At 35.3% G+C, this 10,544-nt stretch overlaps 1 long non-coding RNA gene across 1 annotated transcript; it reads left to right on the forward strand.

Moving 5' to 3' along the window:
- The first annotated feature begins 298 nt into the window (after nt 1-298).
- On the forward strand, nt 299-5,558 carry LOC143242851 (uncharacterized). Its single transcript, XR_013023335.1, has 2 exons — nt 299-437; nt 3,858-5,558. It is a non-coding gene; the product is annotated as an uncharacterized LOC143242851 (long non-coding RNA).
- Nucleotides 5,559-10,544: the final 4,986 nt, after the last annotated feature.

A 10,544-nucleotide genomic window follows, 5' to 3' on the forward strand; every position in this document is an offset into this window, starting at 1 on the left:
ATATCAGGACTCTTCAGTTTAGCTGGTATACGGTAGATCTAGTAGTTGTTGAGACACTACTCGTACTGTCAAATTGATTGAACAATATTTTTTTTATGTTTGAACTTATTTAAATCATGACATTTGTCAATGTTATTAAAGTTATTAGCCACTAAACCTAATGCCAGGATTTATCAGTATAATACAGTTTATATAAATAAATATAGATCTATAGATCTTCTCCGATGAAATTCACTTTTGTGTAAATGTACCAAAACAAATTCAGTATTTGTAATTATTGTTTCTATTTCAGTGACAAAAAATCCATAAAATCTCTGAAGAAGTTTCTCCACCGTTTACGAACATCTGTTTCTCGTGAAATGGAGAAATATTATGTTTCGTCATTTTGAAGATCTAAACGATCATGTGACACTGAGGTAACCAATGTGTGACGATCTGTAAGTGTCTGGTTTTTATGATTTTAGTAGGATACTGAATTTTTATACTGCGTATATAGAACGTGATGTATTGTATTACAAGAAGCAAGTTTAAATTCATTAATTGTAGCTATTAACAAGTGGTCAGGCCATGGCCTTATCGTTTTCAAAAACCTACGTTTCTGACTACACACGACTGAATAATCATTATTTCTTAGATGACGATTAAACACTTAAACTTTGTGGGTAAGTGGCTTTACAGAGAATGTTGGGTTTGTTTTCTGTACTTTTCTGATAATACTGGAAGTCGTACTGACTACTTAGATATATTTTACCTGGTGAAATGACGATATTTGGTTAGTGGTCAAGTTATTACATAAAAGTGTTCTTTATACAATAATCATTATCTGATCCACAAAATGGTATTATTATCATGAACTTTATCGGGGCACCAGAGATCTAGAAAAAAACTCCTTATGAGATTGTATGTGTAGAGGGAGATGAACTCAAACTTACAATGGATATTTAGTTTGTGTTTTAGACTATCATACATTTGAACAGAAATATGTTAAAGGTCGAGAGTTCATAATTTTCCTAACCCTTCTGAAATGTCTCTGAATAGATTTATACTGATATTTTCAGTTGAAATTACTTACTGGATTTATCTACATTTTGGCTCAAATTTTAGACACTAAGAGACACAACTATTTTTATAACCATGCGGTGTTTTTATGTTTTATACCAACATCCGTGTGGCATGACAGAAATTGGATACTTAAACTTTTAATCCATGTTAATATAAAAGAAAAACAACAATCTGTACTTTAACTACAACTGTTTTCTCCCCAAGTGACGTATCAAACCCCACTCACGTCACTCTACACCGGAGGATACTAATAATATGGTATCAATTCTCAACCACTCTCCGAATACAGAGCGGCTCTTTTTTATTACTATTGCCGTGTAAGAGAGCCTTTGGTGATCTTCTGTTTTAACCATTTGCACTATTATATTGTAGGGTGTTATCTGTCTGTCCCTCAGTCAGTAAACACTTAAATGATGCCATGTAAGGGGTACTTAACGTTGTAATTTGTACTGTCGTGACGTTAGTGTAACGTGCAGATGCCATAAATCACGAAAAGAATTATAAACTGTACGATAGAACACAACATGACTTATGAACTTGAAAAAATATTTTTCTTACTCTTCATTTTGTTTTTATCTGCTGTTGAAAGAAAACACGTCAGAGGTCGCTTCACCAAATATCTAGTTTATTAATATATTTCGTAGGTTAGAATTTAACGAAAGATAAAAGGAATATATATTCAACTTATTATTTTGTAGTTAATTCATTGCAAGGAAAACAAAACTAACCTGGCAAGTATCATGGTATAATATCTCAGAAAATAAGGTAAGAGATAATTTCAAAATACAATAACAACTATTTCTAACTGATGATTATGTCTTACCAAAGGTCGAAAGGATGAAGTTATTAAAAGTCAAAATTTACCTTATGTAAAAGTTACTCTTATTGTATTTTAATATTATTTATTCAACCTAGCAGGTTCCTTACCAGATATTTGTGGCCCGACATAGCCAGATGGTTAAGAAACTTGACTCGTAATCTGAAGGTTGCCGGTTCGAATCCCTGTCACACCAAACGTTCTTGCCCTTTTAGCTGTGGGGCATTATAATGTGATGGTCAATCCCACTATTTGTTAGTAAAATAGGAGGCCAAGAGTTGTCAGTGGGTGGTGATAACTAGATGCATTCCCTCTTGTCTTATACTGCTAAATTAGGGACGGCTAGCGCAGATAGCCCTCGAGTAACTTTGCCAGAAATTCAAAAACAAAACAGATATCAAGACAAAGCTAGTTTAGACGCTATTTAATCTTGTACCAATCGGAATTTTCTTTTATTTCAAACTATGTAAAAGTTACTTGAATCATTACTTGGTTTTCAAATCAGAGACGGATAAAGCGTTTTACATCGCATTTGAAAAGATTTTATCTTAACGTTTTAAATTTCTCTTTATTAGTTTTACATTTTGAGCTAAAAATAAAGTTTGTAGAATAGCTATTGTGGGCCTGTCGCAGATACCCACTTGTTAAGATTAAACCCACACACAAACATATTTTATTTAGTGAATAAAACCCACCATCAATTCTTGAACCTCCCTTTCATGTCGTGGCAAAAACGAGAAAAAGATTCAGTGTATTGTTATTATTTTTTATACCAAAAACTTTTGAACAACATTCAATATAACCATTATGATTCATTTGTTAGAATTATGAATTGTCAGTTTGGGAAATCCTTACTTATAGAAAATGATAAAGAGTACTGGGACAGAACATCAGTTTTATCATTTGTAACTGTCGAATCATTAACGAGAATAAGATAATTTGATGTAAGAGAGATTTTAATTGGTTAACGCGATCTATATTTTCAAGCATTTTGTTTCTGTGTACGGATACTACTTTTCGGGCTATTTCATATTCGTGTTTAACTTTACTTACATAGGCGAACAAGGCTAGTTAGATATTTTAGATGAAGTTTATTTGGGTAGAGAGAACGCTGTAACAATGATTAAATCCTACAACGATTCATGTATACATATATATTGTCTTGATGGTTTGAGGAGTGGTCATAACCCAGATGAGAGATTATGAAACATTGAATTTGCTCAGTAGATTGTTTGTTTTACGCAGGTGACGAAAGTTTAGCGCATTACAGAACAAAATATGCATGACCGTCGGTCATCGTTGACCCGCTAATTATTGAAGATTTGAAACTGGGACCTCTGTTACCATTTTTATTAATAATCGTATTACATATGTATTTGTTGTTGTTATTGTTTTGATTAAGCACAAAGCTACACAATGGGCGATCTGTGCTCTGCCCACCACGGGTATCGAAATCCGGTTTTTAGCGTTGTAAGTCCTCAGGCATACCGCTGAGCCACTATTCGTTAGTAAAAAGAGTAGCCCAAGAGTTGGCGGTGGATGGTGATGACTAGCCGCCTTCCCTCTAGTCTTACACTGCTAAATTAGTTATGGCTAGCGCAGATAACCCTTGCGTAGCTTTGCACAAAATTCAAAACAAACAAACAAAAACAAACCTTAACATTTAATTAAATTATCCTTAAAGACAATATTATCATAGATTAAGTAAAATTAAAAGTATATGTCAGTATTAAGTTCCTAAATAAAACCCACACATTACATCTAATGAAACATGAACACATAACTGTTACACTGATCTAAAACCACTGTATTTATACTTATGGCCTGAAAATAAATACTATGTATGAAATACCAGTGATCTATTGTTAACATTGTTGCTACAAATACAAATGTTTAAAAACCAATTATTAAAGATGTATTTGTATGAAAACGTCTCACAGCAAAATCATTAACAACTATACTATTATTATCTCTGTAGGTTTTTGTTTTGCCATCCAAGTAAGTCTGACAGAAATGAGATAAGTAATATGATATTTATTCAATCTGGAACCCTATCCCAGCATATTTGGACTTGGATAGAAGATCGTCACAGTACGTTAGAGATAACAACTTTCCTGTTGTTCTGCAGACAACTGACCTGTCTCTTGAAGAGGTTCAGAAATTAATCAGTATCTTATCCAATGCACTTTCTGATTTTACTACCTTATTGGAAGGTTTTACTCCGAAATTTAATATACATCTCATTGAACATGTTATCCAGCAGTTAACATAACTGACAAAAGTAGAAACTGAAAAATGTTTGTTCTTTGACAGTCATCATCAGATTGATGATGACTACCAAACATCCTGATGTTGAGGGAAGTCAATCTATCCCTCGAGCCCAGCAAATAGTTAAAGATAACGCTGTTAATTTTATTTGTTACCTTATGAAGAAGAACCAAGAAGCTTCATTGAAGGGTGTGAGAGTTCTTTTCTAACACTTGTGTACCAAAGTTGTTGATAAATCAGACTTCAGATGTAAAGTAGCCAAAGCTTGTACAGATATACTGAAATGTTTTCCAACTGGATCATTTGCTGAAATGGCTGCATTGGTTGGTACGACATGCTAAGGTTAATTATAGATGTTTTAGCTTGGAAATATTTTCATTACTGGTTAATGAACCAGAAAGAAACCAAAAGTAAAAGAATAATGTCAGCAGACAAACAACTTGACAACAAGACTGAATTTGATCTTCGTTGCTTTGAACAACAGCAAGAGGAGGAAAAACAAGAACATTGAAAATGCTTTAAGGCAGAGAAACTCGAAGAGAGCATCTGAGAAAGGTAACACACTTCAGCCAGTCATTACTTCTGCCGAGCTAGCCACCCCATCCACTGTTTCCAGAATTCACACACCAAAAAGTAACTTAATAAATTCAGTAAAGTAAACTGTGGAAGCAGCAAAGCTAATTTCTTCCCAAAGACAGTTATTAAGAGCAAAATGTTCAAGAAACACATGTGATGAAAACGATTCTATGTGGTAGACAAGAAAATGCACTAAACAGAGTAAAGCTGGCTAGTTTTTCAGTTGATTTGTTCGACAGAATGGATGTTGAGGCAGCTAAAACAAAACTACAAGAAATTAGTGTGCATTAGTGTGAAGTAAGGAAAAGGAGCAGAATTGAAGAACACTCTCAAACTCCAAATCATCATACTCCAAAGAAAAGTGTCATTTCTACTTTTCGAAGAGGGCAATTAGCACACCTTCTGTTGTGATTAGCAACAAAACCTTTCAAAATCCTCTTGATGTCAGTGATATTCCCTTTGTTGAACCAAACTATGAGAAAACAAAAGACAGATAAGGGAGAAGACAGTTCAACTCTTTTGATTCTTCTCCACCTAAAGTCTCCAGAAGTTTTTTGTAAGCCTTGAGTGTGGCACTTGAAAACGTGAAGTTAATATGAGAAACAAGGAACCTTGGTTTTGATTTTGTTGTGTATGTACATATTTCATGTGAATAGTGTTTAGAATGGGGACACCTTAAAGATGTCTCACTTATTACGGATTAAATGGTTTTTAAAATTCATGCTGATATTGGTAGAACAGATTGTGTATTTTTTAAAGTGTAATATTTGACTTTATAAAAGTGTAGCGTGAGGGAATTTCTCAGTTTTTAAATAAAATTACTTTGAAAAATTGGTTCTCGGCCTAACCTGAATTTTCAGTTTTGTTTATTTATACAGATTACCCTTACTCTTTCCCTGCTACTTGTCTCAGATTCCTGTTTCCTCACGTATCGACATGTTCTTCTTAAGCCTGTCCTTGTTTCTGAATATTTCTCAGGTTTCTTTTTGTTAACTGTGTTTTGTCTGTAATAGTTCTGATAATCTTCTCAATTCTTTTCAGCTTCTTACAGATTTACTTAAGTAATTTTATAATAATTTTCCACTTTCCTCACATAATCTGTTTACTCTCATCTTATGACTCTTTATCCTATCTTGTTTAGTCTAACAATAAAAATAGCTTGTTTCTTTCACATAATAATTTTAAGGCCAATTATTCTTGATTTTACGTTGTTTTTAATGGTGTTAAAATATATCACATGTTATGACGTACACTTATGCGTACAAAAAATGTTAAGTACATAATCTGCAGCATATATTTGTAATTATACATTGTAAACAAATTCATGATTTTTCCTTTACAAATCCTCTAATACGAAATTATTAAAACTGCAAACCAAAAATATATTTCTCATTTTGAATTTTTCATTAATATTCACAATATGACAAGAGTAGGTGTTTTTTAATAATTACACGACCATCTAACTCGTCAGCTTTAGAGCACAGTAATAGAATGAAGTACATCTGGTACTTTATATTTACAGTTGAAATTCAGATATTTTCACAAGTACCGTCAATACATCATATAACTTAATAACTGAGATTGAAGATTGATTTATTGAATGTCGGTGAAGTGATCCAATAGGTTCATATCGTCCTAGCCAACTACTGTACTGTGTTACTCACTTTATGTGGGAAAGATCAATGTAAAGTGGAGCATATTGCAAAAAAATATGTATTGGTATTTTAAAAACGCAAACCAAAGATAACTATTTTAACAGTTTGTATGAAACTTGTAAGAGCGAGATAAAAGCTCTTATCAGGTGGGTGTATCCCTCCATTAAAAACATCTTCCAAAACGAAAGAAATTAAATAGAAAACCTTAAAAATTAACTAGAATTGAAGTTGCTCTTTATCATCACTTTTACACAAAGTTAAATCCAAATGATAACCTGACATTAATATAAATAAAAAAGATTTAACCTGCTGTAATAAAAACAAGTTACCAAAATAAAAGTTTAGTGAAACATTACTAAACGATAATAGTGTCCTAACTTCAACATTGTCTCCAAACAAAAGAGGAATAGCCATTTTTTATATGCTGCTTATATTAATTATCTTCCATTACTCTGAAACGGGCCTCATTCAAATAAGTACTAATAAAATCCTCCATCTTACATGATTAAAACAAAAAATAGACTCGGTGTAAATCTAACAGTAACATTTCACGCTCAATCATAATTATAATACATTACTTTATACCAGACTTGAAAATGTTTTCTATATGAATTAATACCTCGCATATCCAACTTCCAAATGCACGAAAGCATCAGCGGACACCAAGACCAAACTTTTGTTGTTTCTATTATTTATCTGGGTAAGACTACTCATTCCCATTAACTCTTGCGCTACTCTTTTACCAACGAATAGTTAAGTTGACCGTCACATTATAACGCCCCCACAGCTGAAAGGGCGACCATATTTGGTGTGAAGGGGATTCGAATCCTCGACCCTCAGATTGCGAGTTGAGTGCCTTAACCACCTGGCCATGCTCCAAACAATCTCTATTAATACTTTGAAGTACGAAGTTTTACAAGTTAACTAGGAAGAAATCAGAAATGCAAAAACAGTTATAATGAATTCACTAAAGCCATTAAACAAATAGTAAACGAAATTCAACACAGCTATGAAAGACGTTTCTTACGTCAATTATGTATCAACACCCGTGACAGGACAGTAGAAACAAACAGAAGAAGAATCCTAATCAAAAACCAGAAGAAGTGGGTACAAATTGACAACATGAGAATCATTCACCCCGCTTCTAGAAGTTTCGATATCTTTACTTTTAAAAGTTTCCTGAGTCACAATAGAGAAAATATTTCTCAGAAATTTTAAACTCTGTTTTGATCGTTTGTTTTGGAATTTCGCACAAAGCTATTCGAGGGCTATCTGTGCTAGCCGTCGTTAATTTAGCAGTGTAAGACTAGAGGGAAGGCAGCTAGTCATCACCACCCACCGCCAACTCTTGGGATACTCTTTTACCAACGAATAGTGGGATTGACCGTCACATTTTAACGCCCCACAGCTGAAAGGGCGACCATATTTGGTGTGAAGGGGATTCGAATCCTCGACCCTCAGATTGCGAGTTGAGTGCCTTAACCACCTGGCCATGCTCCAAACAATCTCTATTAATACTTTGAAGTACGAAGTTTTACAAGTTAACTAGGAAGAAATCAGAAATGCAAAAACAGTTATAATGAATTCACTAAAGCCATTAAACAAATAGTAAACGAAATTCAACACAGCTATGAAAGACGTTTCTTACGTCAATTATGTATCAACACCCGTGACAGGACAGTAGAAACAAACAGAAGAAGAATCCTAATCAAAAACCAGAAGAAGTGGGTACAAATTGACAACATGAGAATCATTCACCCCGCTTCTAGAAGTTTCGATATCTTTACTTTTAAATGTTTCCTGAGTCACAATAGAGAAAATATTTCTCAGAAATTTTTAAACTCTGTTTTTGATTGTTTGTTTTTGGAATTTCGCACAACGCTATTCGAGGGCTATCTGTGCTAGCCGTCGTTAATTTAGCAGTGTAAGACTAGAGGGAAGGCAGCTAGTCATCACCACCCACCGCCAACTCTTGGGATACTCTTTTACCAACGAATAGTGGGATTGACCGTAACATTATAACGCCCCCACAGCTGAAAGGGCGAGCATGTTTAGCGCGACGCGGGCGCGAACCCGCGACCCTCGGATTTTGAGTCGCACGCCTTACGCGCTTGGCCATGCCAGGCTCTCTGTTTTCGAAAATACTAAGATTGTTTAAGGACATGGCTTGTAGCTTCATGTAACCATTACTCATTTAATAGCATGGATCCATTTTAAAACCTAGACAAGTTTAAATTACACAAAAGTAAAAAGAATTTAAAGAAAAATGTAATTAAACATACAACTTTGAAAATGGCAAGTGGAATTCTTTGTAATCAGTGTAACTCAATGACAAGTGGTAAATTAGGTTTCAAGTTTTTATCATTTTAAACAGCTTGTTTGGATGAATAATTCTCAACAATACGTGAATGGCACCAATTTTAAATATTCTAGAAATTTCAATAAAATATAGTGGTATGATCAAAAACACCATTCATAAAATCCCACAACTCTTGTTTTCTTTTATCTTTTTAAATAGTCACAATTTACTGATGAGGTTTGGATTTCATTGAAACAGATATTTCTAGGTGACTGTTGATGAATCACTTGGTTTCAGATACTTTACTTAATATACTCTTCAAAAAAAGAAACGCAAAAGGCAAAATATGAGACAAATTGTTAACAAGTTTATTTCAGGTAGTTCTGTTTGACATGTGTGAAACTGCACATTCACTGCTGAACATCCAAAGTCTGCAAAGGCGAAGTCCACGCTCATTGGTTGAAGTTTAACGTCACTCAACGTCAATAACGAGTATGCCTCCCGTAAGCATCAATAACTACTTGGCATCTCCTGCCCATGGAAGCGTTGATATGACGAATCACATCCTGTGGAATGGCTGTCCACTCAGCCTGCAAAGCTGCTGCAAGCTGAGGTAGAGTCTGCGATTGAGGTTGTCTCCGTCGCAGACGTCGGTCGAACTCGTCCCAAAGATGTTCGATGGGGCTTAAATGTGGTGATCTGGAGAGCCAGGAAAGAACGTTGATGTTGTGGTGTCTCAAGAAGACAGTGGTGAGTCGGGATGTGTGAGGACGGGCGTTGTCATGTTGAAAAACGTCATTGAAGTTCACCATGATGGGTTGCACATGGGGTCTTAGAATCTCGTCGACGTATCGTTGAGCCGTAAGATTCCCTCGAATGTGCAAAAGGTCTCTTGAGGCAGTAGACGTCGCAGTGGTGGTCCTATCCCGAAGGTGACGTAACCGAATGTAGCGATCTTGTGCGGGCGTGGTCACACGAGGTCTGCCAGATCGTGGACGGTCACGAGTTAATCCATGTTGTTGGTGACAATTCCATAGCCTTGTGATGGTGCTTTGGTGGACATTCACAGCTCTGGCAACATCTGATCGAGATTCGCCTGCTTCCAAGCGATCAATGGCGTTGTTGCGTTGTGCTTCAGTCAGTCATGGCGAAGCTGTATTGCGTGTCGGTGGCTTAACACTGAGCTATGGAAACCGAGAACCCGTCACTTTTATAGGGATTTTGCACATGTTGCACTTGCAGAACATGCAACAAATTTATTGGTCACGCATCCGTTTTGGCGAAAAATCCGATGTTTTCCTCCGTTTTCAAAGTGCACAACTTTTATTGTCACTTTGGTCTGACGATCAGTGCCTTAACACGTGTAACATCACATACTTTGAGCTTGTAACGTTATTACATATATTTCTATTTAAAATAACAAAATATCCCTTTTGCGTTTCTTTTTTTGAAGAGTATATAAAGGAAATTTATGCTCTGCAGGTTAAAGTTTAAGGATCGTTAATATACAGCAGACTTAGGATAAATTTTGCAAATACTGATTGATTGAATGATTAATTGGAATTAAGCACAAAGCTACACAATGGGCTATCTGTGCTCCGCACACCTCGGATATCAAAATCCGGTTTCAAGCAGTTAGTCCGCCGTACCAGTCGGGACGTTTTGCAAGGATAGTTAAGACACGAAGAAGAATGAAAACTCGAACAAATAAGGAAGTCATGGTAACTCATACAACACTCTAAGTCACCTCTCAGCTTGAATACTGTACAAACTACATCACGGACAGTACCGGATATAAAGGGTGCAACCCGTGAAATAGCTTGAGAGTGTAAATTCAGTGAAATGAAGAGAGAAGATGAAGGGAAAC

The sequence above is a fragment of the Tachypleus tridentatus genome, unplaced genomic scaffold (assembly GCF_004210375.1).
Source record: "Tachypleus tridentatus isolate NWPU-2018 unplaced genomic scaffold, ASM421037v1 Hic_cluster_2, whole genome shotgun sequence".
NCBI classification, from domain to species: Eukaryota; Metazoa; Arthropoda; class Merostomata; order Xiphosura; family Limulidae; genus Tachypleus; species Tachypleus tridentatus.